We start from the raw sequence: 6,304 nt of genomic DNA, 5'->3' as shown, positions 1-6,304 counted from the left end.
TGGTCTATTTGGCTAGGAAATTCTCTAATATTAGAGTAAAGAAGCGAAGATACTTCAAGAATAAAGGACAGTCTTTCAACAAAGACAGCAGCTGGAAGGAAAAAGGAAAGTACAATTCTGATAGTAAGAATGGCTACAAAACTGGATCTGTTGACAGATATAAGATAAGGTGCTTCAATTATGATGTACTGGGCCACTTTGCTATAAAATGTAGGAAATCCAAGAAGGCAACAAAAGATAATGCTTATCTTGAACTTGAAGCAAAGTACGAAGCTCTTCTGAAGAAACAACAAAGCAAAGCTTATATTGCAGAAGGTAAAAGTTGGGATGACTATAAAATTGATGAAGAACTTGGAAACTATGCACTCATGGCCTTGGAGCAAGGAGAATCATCCTCATCTAAATCACAGGTACCAACTCTTACCACCACTGATTTAAATGTGAATCAATATAAGGAAACTGTTGAGAAGATGAGCACATAAATGTTTCACATCCACACAAGCATGGTTGCTGCTAATGAAGAAGTTAGCAAATTAACAAAGTTGAATGAGAAGCTTGAGAATGAAAAACAAGGAACTAAATTGTTGATAATGGAGCTTGAAGCTATGAAACAAGAAAATGGTTATCTGAAGAGCAAGCTCAAGTGTGCAAATGAGATTGAGGTTGTGCTAAGGGAAAAATTGGAGAAAAATCAAGTAAAGTTGAAGTCTTTCAATAATGTATCTGAATTGGTTGGTCAGTACCATGAGAAAATCAAACCATGTGCAAACATTGCTATTGGTCTTGATTATGATGCTTTGAATAACAAAAAGAAGAACATAAGGGACAAAGAGAAAGCAAACAGAGAATGAAAATGTTCCAGCAATGCTGAAAAAGGTTGGGTCACCTATGTTCAAGGCTTGTGAAGTAGACTTCAGTGAAGAAGAATTGATTATCAAGTAAGAAATTGTGGATGAGGATAATGAAAAGAAAAATGCAAACTCAACTCAATCTTCTATGGCTGAAAAAAATCTCATGGACAATCAAAGCACCAAAACTCCTGTCAAAGGAATAAAGATTGAAGATGCAAGAAAGAAGAAGAAAAATAGAAATGGGAAAACATGGACAAACAAAATCAATGATCTAGCTTATATTGCAGATGCTCCTGGAAAGAAGTGTGAAAAATATGGCTCTACAAATCATCTAACTCACCTTTGTAAAAAGGTTGTTAGCAAGCCAACTAAAGGAGCTTGCAAATACAATGAAGCAGATTTAAATGATCCCTACTCATTCTGTGATAAGTTTGACTGCATCCCTTGCAACTTGAAAGTGATGAAGAGTTGTCACAAACTGAGAGTAGACCTTAAAGAAACAAAAATTGAGTATAAATCAGAAAGGGAAAATGCACAACAATCATTGAACTCTATTTTATCTGAAACAAATCACTCTACTTCTGCTAAATCAGTTAATAAGAAGAAAGTACCCAACACTGCTTGGGTCACTAAACATACCTGAATCTCATTGTGTGCAGGGAAAAGTGAATAAAATCATATGAATCATTAACAGTGGATATTCCAGACATATGACAGGTGATAAGGCCCTGCTATCATAGTTTGAGGAGAAAGTTGGCCCGTTGGTGACCTTTGGAGACAACAACAAAGGATTCACAATGGGATATGGCAAGATTGTTTCTGAGAATGTTGTCATTGATGATGTAGCACTAGTAGCTGGTCTTGAGGTGAATCTTCTCAGTGTTAGCCAATTTACAGACAGAGGCTTCGAAGTTTTATTCAACAAAGAAAATTGCACTTTTATCAACAAGAGAACTGGTGAAGTTGCTCTGAAAGGAGCAAGGAAAGGAAGCTGGTTTGTTACAGACTTGGACTTAACAAATAAGGATGGTATTTGCTGCTTCTACACCAAGGCATCAGAAGAACAAAACAAGCTATGACATAAGAAGCTGTCTCACCTGAATTTCAAGGCAATTAACACCTTAGTCAAAAAGGAGTTAGTAAGAGACATGCCCAAACTGGAATTTGCTCAATTTGAAGTTTGTGAGGCTTGTTAGAAAGGAAAAATGAAAAAATCTAGTCACAAGTCAAAAACTGTGAATTCTATAAGTGCACCATTGCAACTCATTCACATGAACTTATTTGGGCCAGTGAATGTCTTATTAGTTTCAAGGAACAAATATGCACTTGTGATGGTGGATGATTTCTCAAGATACACTTGGGTAGAGTTCATATACTCTAAAGATGAAACTCCACACATCATAATTGAGCACATCAAGAAGATAGAAAAACAGGCTGAAGATTACAATTGTGTGAAAAGATTGAGAAGTGATAATGTAACAGAATTCAGAAATGCTACATTAAGTGAATTCTGCAAAGGCAAAGGCATTGTTAAAGAATTCTCAGCTGCCAGGACACCTCAACAAAATGGAGTAGTTGAGAGAAAGAATAGAACATTGGTTGAAGCTGTCAGGACAATGCTGCAAGATGCCAAGTTGCCAACAAGTTTTTGGGAAGAGGCTGTTAACACTCCATGTTATACTCAGAATAGATATCTCATTAACAAGGCACATGGCAAGTCACCCTACTCAAATCATGTCTAAGAGAAAGCCTACTGTAAATCATCTTCATGTGTTTGGAAGCAAGTGTTACATTTTGAAAGACAACTCTGAATATGTGGGAAATTCGACTCAAAGGTCTTTGAAGCAATTTTTCTGGGATATTCACTGGAAAGATCAGCCTACAAAGTTTATGTGATTGATCAAAAGAAGATTATGGAGAGCACATATGTGACTTTTGATGATGACAAATGTCCAGGCTTGAAATGCCTTGATGATAATGAAGTTGAAGCCCTGGAATAAGAAAACCTCAACATTGATAGTGACTGATGGAGAAGATGAAGTTGATGCACAACAAATACTAAATGAAGAGACTACACAATAGGAAAATCATGAAAATGGAAACTCATCTCAAACACCTGAATTTGAGAGCACAAACTCAGGGGGAGAAAGAGAAGAAGGATCCAGCAGTCATACCAACAATGAAGGAAATAATGAAGGCACAAGTCAACAAACTCATACAAGGAAGTGGGATATGAGTCACACTATAGATGCACTTATTGGTGATCCTACTGCTGGTGTGAGGACTAGAAGTGCAACTGCTAATGAGTGCCTACATGCAAGTTTTCTGTCTCAAGTAGAACCTAAGAAAATTAATGAAACTCTTCTGGATCCTGACTGGATATCTGCCATGCAGGAAGAACTAAATCAGTTTGAAAGAAGCAAAGTCTGGAAATTAGTTCTTGCACCAAAGAATAGAAGTATTATTGGAACAAAATGGGTGTTCACGAATAAAAAAGGATGAAAATGGTATAGTTACCAGAAATAAAGAAAGGTTGGTTGGAAAAGGCTACTCACATGAAGAAGGAATTTATTATGATGAAATTTTTGCTCTAGTTGCAAGACTTGAAGCCATAAGAATTTTTCTAGCATTTGTTGCACATTCTAACTTCAAAGTATATCAAATGGATGTCAAAAGTGCCTTTCTGAATGGTGAGCTAGAAGAAGAAGTTTATGTATAACATCCTCATGGCTTTGAGGATCCAAAATTTCCAAATTTTGTGTACAAGTTACTCAAGGCTCTATATGGACTAAAACAGGCACCTAGAGTTTGGTATGACACACTATCAGATTTCCTACTGAAGCATGGTTTTACTAGAGAAACCATAGACAAGACTCTCTTCTACAAGAAACATAGTGAAGATATGATCCTAGTTCAGATTTATGTGGATGATATCATCTTTGGTTCTACTAATGAGAAGTTTTTCCAGAGATTCCCCAAGCTTATGCAAAGTGAGTATGGAATGAGTATGATGGGGGAACTGAGTTACTTCCTTGGACTTCAAGTTAATAAAAAAAGTGATGGTATCTTCATCAGCCGAACTAAATATGTCAAGGATCTATTGAAAAAGTTTGGAATGGTTGATTGTTCACCTACATCTACACCTATGTCTACTACAACAAAGTTGGATGAAGATAAGAAGGGAAAGAGTGTAGATATTTCAAGCTATAAAGGGATGATTGGATCATTGCTTTATTTAACAGCAAGTAGACCAGACATCATGTTTGCAACATGTCTATGTGTAAGATTTTAAGCCAATCCAGAAGAATCAAATTTGATGGCTTTAAAAAGGATTTTCAGATACTTGAAGGGAACTCCAAACTTGGGATTATGGTATCCTAAGGGAACTGGTTTTGAAGCTGTTGGTTACACAGATGCAGATTTTGCTGGATGCAGGGTTGACAGAAAGAGTACCAGTGGAAGCTGTCAATTTCTTGGACAAAGACTTGTATCCTGGTATAGCAAGAAATAATAATCTGTATCAACTTCTACAGCTGAAGTTGAATACATAGCTGCAGGAAGTTGTTGTGCTCAAGTGATTTGGATTAGAAATCAGCTAATGGATTATGGCCTGGTTTTATACAAAATTCCTATTATGTGTGACAATACTAGTACCATATCTATAGTAGCTAATCTGGTTAATCATTCCAGGATAAAGCACATTGATGTTAGGTACCATTTTATTAGAGAACATGCTACAAATGGTATCATTGAGCTCATTTTTGTACCAACAGAAAAACAATTGGCTGAAATTTTTACTAAACCTTTGGATGAAGCAACTTTCACTAGACTTGTAGGTGAAATTGGAATGCTTAATTCTTCATCCTAAGGCAAGAACTCAGCTATTATTTTGTAGCAGATTAATCTCCAGTAAATCAAAATTAATTTGATTAAATTAGAAATTAACTGAAATATGAATTATAAATATTTCAGAAATTTCTGCATATTTGTTTTTCAAATTTAAGTTCAACTTGGAATTTTTCAAATTCTAAGTAAACTGTTCAGTTGTCAATTTACATTCTTAATATGTAAAATTAACACAAGGCAGAATTACATAAACCAAAAATATATAGATAACTGAGTTCTCGATAAGTCAATTTGACTTCTCGATTAGTCAATTTGACTTCTCGACAAATCATTTTAGGACTTCTCGAGTGAGTCCTCGATAAGTCAACTACTGACTTCTCGAGTGACTTCTCGATAGGCCTAATATGACTTATCGATAAGTCTTTGTAGAGTTCTCTAGTAGTGTTAATTCACGAAATTCTCTACAAGGGTAACTTTTGACTTATCAATAACTCAGAACTGAAATAATTTAATTTAATAAATTATTTTGGTAAAATACTTTTGGAAAATTTATTCTAATTTTATTTTGAACTTGTTCAAATAAAAGTTGGAATTAATTCAATCCACCTTTTGGACAAACTGGGTATTTATTTGACATCACGATAAGTCATTTTTGAGTTCTATAAAAGAGTAATTTAAAATGACTTCTCGATATGTACTTCACTTCTCAAAATGACTTCTCGATAGACAAACTCCAAATGTCTATTTTTGAGTTCTCGATAAGTTATTTACTTTTACTACAAATACCCAGACTTCTCGATACATATTTTAACTTGGAATTTCTCTAAATTCTAAGAAAACCATAATGAACAAGTTGGGGTAGACTGTAATATATAAATGATGATGTCAAAGATCACTGGAGATAACAATATCATTAGTGTCTCTGATCAAAGTATGAAGCAAGCCAAATGGACATCTAATCTGATGAGGAGATTAATGAACTATTATTTTTAGTAATCAGTTAAGCTTGGGGCCAACCCTAAGTAAGTTGTATTGTTATCTTAATTTATATTTTGTACTTATAACACTTAAAGTCTGTAAAAATGCAAAGGAGCAGACTGGAGTCTTTTTCCTGAAATAATATCAAGCCTAAAGATTCTATCTGGAAGAAGATCAAGAAGATCATGCCTCGGAAGAATTTTGAAAAAGCTTGGAGTTGAATAAATCTGTTTGGAGAAAAATACTCTAAGTCAAGATCTCTACAAGTCACATATTTAATGTTATAGAGAAGTCATTCGAGAACTCCAGAATGGCTTATTGAGAAGTCAGGATAGCTACTAGAGAACTCAAGAAGATATCGACAAGCCAAATTGAAGAACTGAAGATTGGAGATATCGACAAGTCATTCCTTCACTAGAGAACTCAGAGTTATCGACAAGTCTACATTTAGTAGAGAACTCTGAGTTATCGATAAGTCAAGTTCCACTAGAGAACTCAGAGATATCGATAAGTCAAAATTCACTAGAGAACTTTGAGATATCGACAAGGTAAATTTGACTAAAGAACTCTGAGATATCGCCAAGGTAAATTTGACTAAAGAACTCTGAGATATCGACAAGTTAAGAAGC

Source organism: Apium graveolens, chromosome 4 (assembly GCF_009905375.1).
Source record: "Apium graveolens cultivar Ventura chromosome 4, ASM990537v1, whole genome shotgun sequence".
In the NCBI taxonomy this organism is placed as follows: domain Eukaryota; kingdom Viridiplantae; phylum Streptophyta; class Magnoliopsida; order Apiales; family Apiaceae; genus Apium; species Apium graveolens.
The sequence above is the reverse complement of the archived record's forward strand: the minus strand, read 5'-3'. Positions refer to the sequence as shown.